Source organism: Meriones unguiculatus, chromosome 7 (assembly GCF_030254825.1).
Source record: "Meriones unguiculatus strain TT.TT164.6M chromosome 7, Bangor_MerUng_6.1, whole genome shotgun sequence".
NCBI lineage: Eukaryota > Metazoa > Chordata > Mammalia > Rodentia > Muridae > Meriones > Meriones unguiculatus.
This window is the reverse complement of record NC_083355.1, coordinates 57023429-57030890: the sequence shown is the minus strand read 5'-3', so window position 1 is coordinate 57030890 and position 7462 is coordinate 57023429. Positions and strand designations below refer to the sequence as shown.

The window sequence follows — 7462 nt, the reverse complement described above, 5'->3', positions numbered from 1 at the left end:
TTCACTCTGAGTTCCAGGGACTGAATGAGGACGTCAAGGTTGCCGTGGAAGCATTTTTAGCCGCTAAGCCACCTTGCCAGCTGTCGGCTTCAAACTCCTCAAGTGTTGGGAGAGGATCAATAGCTGGCCTGACTAATTTTAATCTTGTTTAGCTTCTGTATTTTTAAAAGCCAAGATCAATCTAACCAACCTGACTGCTGGAGTGACATAAAGATGAGGAGAGTTATGCTGGCGTTTGCCCCAGATGTCCGAGGTCAGTGTGCTCAGCTCAGGGAAATCTCCATGTCTCTGTTTGGATTTGAGTTAGGGCTTCTTTATTTTGTTTTGTGTTTATAAAGGGCCTCGTAGCCCAGGCTGGCCTGAAACTCCGTTGCAGCGGAGGATGGCTTTGAACTACTGATGCTCCTGCCCCATCGCCCAAGTGCTGGATCACAGGCTCGACGGTTCTGTGTGGCGCTGGGAAACGTCTTGAATGTCAGGCAGGCATGCTGCCAACTGAGTTACACTTCCAGACCTAAAAGTAGTGAAACTACAAAGTACAAATCATAAACTAAAACCAAATACTGGAGCTGGTGGAGGAGAGGGAGGAGGAGGGAGCACAGGAAAACTAGAACTCCTCAGCACTGACTGCCAGTACCTTTGTGCTTGGCCTGCCGCTGCAGACTCTCCTCCAGACAGTGGCTCCCTGGGCTGTTGGTCCCGTCGATGTGGCTGTGTCAAGCCTGGTAGTACTTAGAGTAGAAACAGAAGCCAGTGCTGCCCCCAAACATCAGGAAACTAGCTTGGCAAACATGCACGTCACTCACCGTCACCATCAAATTGTTTCCTTTTCAACATTTGTTTTATTTTTAGTTATGAATAGGTGTATGTGTCTGAGTGTGGGCTTGCACAGGTGCTTTCAAAGTCTTGAAGAGGAAGCTGGGGTCCCTGGAACTAAGTGACAGGCAGCGAGCTGCTGTGTGTGGTGCGGGGCACAGAACTCAGGTCCTCTGCAGAGCACGACATTTCCTTCACCCACATCCTTCTCTCCGTCCCTGGGTCACTATCAACGCCAACCTAAAGGAAATCCAGAAAACGTGGCAGTGGAGAAACTGCTCAGGCTGTTGGCTGTTGGTGTGAGGGGGGCCAGCTGTGGGCCTCTAAGTCACAGGCAAGGTCTCATTTTGTGAGCCTGGTGTGGTCACACGAATGTGCATTTGTTGTTCCCTGAGCCACTCATATATGCCTTTTTGTTTGTGTGTTTTTGAGACAGAGCTCATGTATCTCTGGCTGGTCTCAAAATTGCTATGCAGACAAGACTAACCTGGAACTCCTTCCTGATCCTCCTGCCTCCACCTCCTCCCCTGAAGTATGGGATTATAGACATTCACCATCAATCTGGCTCTATATATTCGTTATATAAGTTTTTTTTTTTTCTTTTTGGTTTTCTGAGACAGGGTTTCTCTGTGTGGCTTTGGCTGTCCTGGAACTCACTCTGTAGACCGAGCTGGCCTTGAACGCAGAGATCTGCCTGCCTCTGCCTCCCAAGTGCTGGGATCAAAGGTGTGTGCCACCACCACCACCTGGCTTTATATAAGTTGTATATGCACTATAAACACTGAACTTATAACTTTTCTTATAGGAAACTACATTTCAATTATGTTCATTTTGGTGTTACATATAGAATGGAAGCAGTCAATTTGCAGGAATAATTAAAATGAAATATAATGAATAGAATATTATTTAATTGTTTAAAAAATGGTTAGGAAAAAAAGGCTTATAAAAATTCACGTGTCCAAAATCTTATAAACACATGATGACCTCAACTGTAATATAGCTGGTTCTTAGCAAAATGGATTATAAATGTTTCTCACTGTTCTTTATTTTCCTAATTTTCTGTTGTTGTTGTTGTTTTGTTTAGGCGTTTGTTTAGAGACAGCTTTACTGTGCGGCCCAGGCTGGCTTCAAACTCGCCAGCCTCCTGCCTCAGCCTCACAGTGTGCACAGCACGCCTGGCTTGACGATGTTATTTTTAATAATTAAACATTTTATCACCAAAAAGAAAATTGGCCTGTTGTTTCTTTCGCCGCCCGACGCCACCGAGATCGCACGCGTGAGGCCTGTCCGCCCCTACGGACTTGAGTTACTGCTGGCTGCCCTGGGGGCAGCTTCTCTCCTAGCGCCAAAGACCTCAAGCAGATCCTCGACAGCGTGGGCATCCAGGCAGACGGTGACCGGCTCCGCAAGGCCATCAGTGAGCTGAATGGAGAAAACATCGAGGATGTCGCTGCTCAGCGTGCTGGCAGGCTTGCCAGTGTGCCTGCTGGTGGGGCCGTGGCTGTTTCTGCTGCCCTGGCTCTGCAGCTCCTGCTGCTGGTTCGGTCCCCGCAGCAGCAGAAAGACGAGGAGTCCGAAGAGTCAGATGATGACAGGGGATTTGGCTTGTTTGATTAAAGTCCTGCTCCCTGCAAATAAAAACTTTGTACAGATCTTGAAAAAGAGAAAGGAAGAAAGGAAGAAAATGGACTGTTAATTGGGCATGGCTGAACTTGCTCGTAATGAAGAGTTCACGGTCTTTTTTCAGCTCTCAGGTACACAAGGAGGCCACCCCAGGCTGCATGAGAGCTCGGCTCAGAAAAAAAGAAAAGAAAAATGGCTTTTCTGGAAAGCATGCTTTGGTTCCCAGTAAGCCAACATGGCCCGAAACTGCACCGACTTCTAGCGCTTAGTGCAGGAGAAAGTTTTCGCGGAAAACAACCAAGGTCACAAAGCGACTTTCCTTCAGTTCTGCCCTGAGCCGCAGTGTTTGCCAAGAACGGTTTCCCCGCCCTCTGGTCTCCCTCATTGGCCCGCTCGCCTGTCCATCACCGCTGACGGCCACTGTCTTCAGCCCACATAGCTCGGGGGAGAACTGAGTGATCCTGAACCCGAGGTGCTGCCCGAGCAACCTTTCGCACAGTGCCCACTGCTCCCGGTTGCACAACTTGTTTGACTGCGAGGTCTGCTTTGACGCCAGTCACCTCCCGGCCGGCAGCCTGAGCCCGGGGACAGCACCCACTGCTTTAGAAAGGCTTTCCGTCCGCCTCCCGATCGCTGTGTAAGGTGGGGCGGGCAGGAGGGAAAGGAACTGCCGGGCTGATGGAATTCAAGAACTAGAACAAATTCACCAGTCCCTAAGATGTTTCTGTTTACCCATCACAAATAAATCTCTGGTTGGAGCATGCACTTTTTCTGTTTTTCCTCCCCAAGACAGGGCAAATGAGGAAACGCAGCTGTCCTAGTAGTAAAATCTTGTCATTTAATTGGTGTTGTAGGTTAGGTTGAATTGAAGACAGCACTATCAAAAGAAGATTCTGGGCTTTGTTTCCCCGACACGGAAAGCTGCTTCTTAAAAAGACAAGAAAGAAAGACCCCCCACAGTTTCGCACAGGTTGTGGGAGGAGAACTCTAATTGCAGAGGAGGGATTTCAGTGGTTTCTTTCAGGAATGAGTATGTAACCAGATCTTGAAGTCCACGGGAATGTTGAGCGCATAGTTTGGTCTGCTGGTTGAAGCCAGCTTTGCTGTGTCTCTCTGAGTACAAGCAGAACAATCGCACCAAGAAAAAGCCTTAAGCAATTTTGTTTCCTAAAAAGATGCCAGACCACTGAAGAAAGGACAGTTTGGTTTAGCTTAAGAATGCAAGGACCCTAGAAGCAGCCTGAGAGAGCAAACTATGCTTTCCTTTCCCCCCTTCACTTAAAAGACATCTTTTTGAGTAGCTAGCCAAGAGGAAGAGAAGGCCAAACATCACTGATAAAACAGGATCATGTGGACATTTGCTCGCCCGCCCCCACACGTGGAAGATTCTGCGGTGGCTGAGTCCTGTCAGTCCTGCCACATTTCCCCAAGACTGAATAGGACAATGAGTGCTTCAGAATGACAGTCACTTCATAGTTAAAAATGCTCGTGTCCCAACCAGGTCATCTATCAAACGTGCTCTTTCATTAATATTTAAGGAACACAGTGGCCTCTGCAGTCAACAACAAAAACCAAAACAATAGAAAAAAAAAATGCTGCAGTGGAGAAATGCTTCCAACGTGGACAGGAGTAAAAGGCCAAAGTTCTTCCTCTGAATAATGAACCACCAACTTCAGAGTGTAACCGGTATCTCCTCTCTATCCCTCTCCCCTACTCCCTTCTTTGCTTCTGCTTTCCTTCCTCTTCTCCTATGCTTTTTGGTTTAGTTTAGTTTTTGTTTGTTTGTTTGTTTGTTTGTTGAGACAGGATTTCTTTGTGTAGCCTTAGCTGTCCTTTACTCACTTTGTAGACCAGACTGGGCTTGAACTCACAGAGATCCACCTGCCGCTGTCTCCCTGAGAACTGGGACTACAGGCGTGAGCCTCCACACCGGCTTCTGCTTCTTAGTTTTTGTTTTGTTGTTCATTGTGCTGGGAGCTCACTGCAGCTCAGGCTGGCCTCGAACTTGCTTTGTAGTCGGTCCTTCTGTTGGAGCTGGCTGCTCTGCTGCGTGCTGGGATGCCAAGGCAGGCACGGCAACCCAGCACAGGATAGGTGTTCTTTTCAGCTCTGGGGATCCGAGCCAGGACTTGGAGCACCAGGTTAAGTGTAAGTGTTCCACCAGTAAGTGACACAGCTAGTTCTGGACTAGGTAGATCTAGGTCACTGGGCTGCAGACTCCAGATGACATTGGTTCTGTTCCTTAAAAGTCAATATCTGATCCATTAAAAAAAAAAAATCACTCAAGAAGCTAATGCAGAAGCTGGGCATGGTGGTGCAATCCTGTAGTCCTAGTACCCAGGGAGGCTGAGGCAGGTGGATCACTGCGAGTTCGAGGAGGCCAGCCTGGTCTATAAACTGAGTCGCTGGCCAAAGCTACATGGAGAAACCCTGTCTCAAAGAACAAAAAAAAAAAAAACAAAGAAAGAAAAGAAAAAGAAGCTGATGCAGGAGCATTGAGAGTTCAGGGTTTTCCTGGGCGACATCACCAGAGCTTGGCTCTCGAACACTAAACCTGATAGGAAGAGTCAACACTAGCCCCTAAACCCTAAACAGGTTTAGGATTACAGAGTACATCTATTTTGGAGAATCACCTATGTGTTATCCCTGTGCGAAAACTATGACTGTATTTAAAATTCACCTAGGTTTCGGTATTTATTATATTGTTGAGCAGTCAGTAGAGATTTATTTGAGTTGCCTTTTTTCATAGAAATGTGCCCAGAAAACAATTTGGGAGATGAAGGTTTTATTATTATAGCACATTGCAAACAGCAGTGGGTTATCCTGAAGTAGATATCGTATTTTTTATTTAATCATAATCATTTTTTATCATTGTTGTTAGGTTATGAGTTGACAACATTATAAAGCTTTTGACCTTCTTTCAGGACACAATCTTACTGAGGAGAATTACAGAAGCTCCCCCAGCCTGTGGGGAACCTGGGGAAGCGACACAGCTGCAGTCTGCACTCACTCACTGCCAGATGCTTTCTCTCCACAAGTGAGGAGTGAGCAAGGACACTGAAGCCTGCATAGCGACTCTGTGGCTTAATCCAGATTACAAAGTCAGTCTTTGGGCTAGAAGCTATCAGTGGACATTAAAGCTTCTGATAAAAGCTCTTCAGTCCTTCCACTAAGCCATTTTGCTTTAGATAATTACTGTATAAAAACTGCTGAAAATGGAAAAGCATCTGAAGCAAAGCAGATATAAGTTCAATATTTAAACTTTATTTTAAATAAATATTTGATGTACAGAATATGGATAAATGTAAATCCTTAAATGTAAAGGTGACTATTTTTTCTCTACTTTTTTTTTTTTTGAGACAGCCTTGGCTATCCTGTACTCAGTTTATAGACAAGGCTGGCCTCGAACTCAGAGATCTGTCTGTCTCTGCCTCCCAGAGTGCTGGGATCATAGGCAGGCACCACTGTGCTCGGCTGTAACAAACAAACAAAATCTCTGTAAGAGACAACTTCATAAAAACAAACATTATGCTAGAATTAAATTGGTTTTAATTTGGTAGGTTTTTTGTTTATTTGTTTGTTTTGTTTTTTGTTCTTTTGCATCATGGGACTTGCACCCAGGCCTCAGAGATGGTAGGCAAATGCCTCACTACTGAGCTGTACCTGTACTGAGCTGTACACGGACAGCTTGTTCTTGTTTACAGGAGTTCTTGTTTCTCTGAGGCAGTCTCACTTCTTATACCTGGCTGGCCTGGAACTCACTGTGTAGACCAGGCTATCCTCCAATTCGCAGATGTGCCTGCCTCTGCCTCCCAAGTGCCGGCTTGAAGGGAAGGCCACCACACCCAGCCCTCTGAGGTGTTCTTAAGTTAAGGTGTTAATTGTATACCTCATGAAAGAGACTTTTCTGTGCAACAGATGGAGACAATTACAGAAAAACCACAAACAAACGAAATGCAGAGTTGTGGACCGCAGCCCCAGCAGATCCATCTCGGAAGCATCCCCTGAACCTAAGGCCCAGGGAGCAAGGCAGAAAGACTGCAGGAGCCAGAGCATCAATCAGGGTTTTGCTGGGAGACTGTGTCTCCTAGTAATGTCGGAAGCTGCACCCGTAAAGTGTCACCAACATGACTGCCTGCTTCTGTTGCTGAGACAAAGCGCCATGACCAAAAAGCAAGTTGGGGAAGAAACGCTTTATTTGGTTCATGCTTCCACATTAATAGTTCATCACTGAAGGAAATCAGAGCAGGAACTCAGGCGGGGCTGGGACCTGGAGGCAGGAGCTGATGCAGAGGCCATGAATGAGTATTGCTTGCTGGCTTGCTTCCCAAAGCTTGCTCAGCCTGCTTTCTTAGAGCACCCAGGACCACAGCCCAAGGAATGTGCTGCCCACAATGGGCTGGGCCCTTCCCCATCAGTGATTCAGAAAATTCCTTCCATCCGGATCTTATGGAGACAGTTTCTCAACTGTGGCTATCTCCTTTCAGATAACTCTTAGGTCAGGTTGAAAGACTAGTCAGTGTACTGCCTAAACATGAGCTGAACAAAGATGACACCAATTGACATGCCAAAGCGGATGTGACTGGGGAGGTGTTAGAGGCTGGCAATGCTGGTGAAGAAAGACCTAAGAACAGGCCACTCAGGAGAAATAGTCCTTCTCAGGGAAAAGCATGTCAGTAGGTTACCCAATACCAGATAGTCAGCACTAAACACAAACATGCAAAGGACATTATTCAGACTGAACAGGTTTTATTTAGGAGACTATATCTATATACATATGCATGTGATAATCAGTGAAAACAGTCATTAATTTGAAAGAGAGCAAAAAGGGGGTGTATGGGAATGATTGAAAAGGGGAAAGTACAATGCCCAGCACCCCACCAGACACCAAACTACACACTGAGAGGCAGACTTCAGCTTCTAAACACAAACAGGTCGAAAGGAAGAAGTGTCATGTAAGCCTTACCCAGAACAGAGCTGAACTGGTTATGGAAATCTCAGGCAGACTAAATCTGAAGATAAG

At 46.3% G+C, this 7462-nt stretch overlaps 1 long non-coding RNA gene and 1 pseudogene across 1 annotated transcript; both read left to right on the top strand.

Moving 5' to 3' along the window:
• The first annotated feature begins 213 nt into the window (after positions 1-213).
• LOC110558975 (large ribosomal subunit protein P2-like) lies at positions 214-2433 on the top strand (annotated as a pseudogene).
• A 952-nt stretch (positions 2434-3385) lies between these two features.
• On the top strand, positions 3386-5728 carry LOC132655222 (uncharacterized). The gene is made up of 2 exons (XR_009592953.1): positions 3386-4125; positions 5364-5728. It is a non-coding gene; the product is annotated as an uncharacterized LOC132655222 (long non-coding RNA).
• The last annotated feature ends 1734 nt before the right edge of the window (positions 5729-7462 follow it).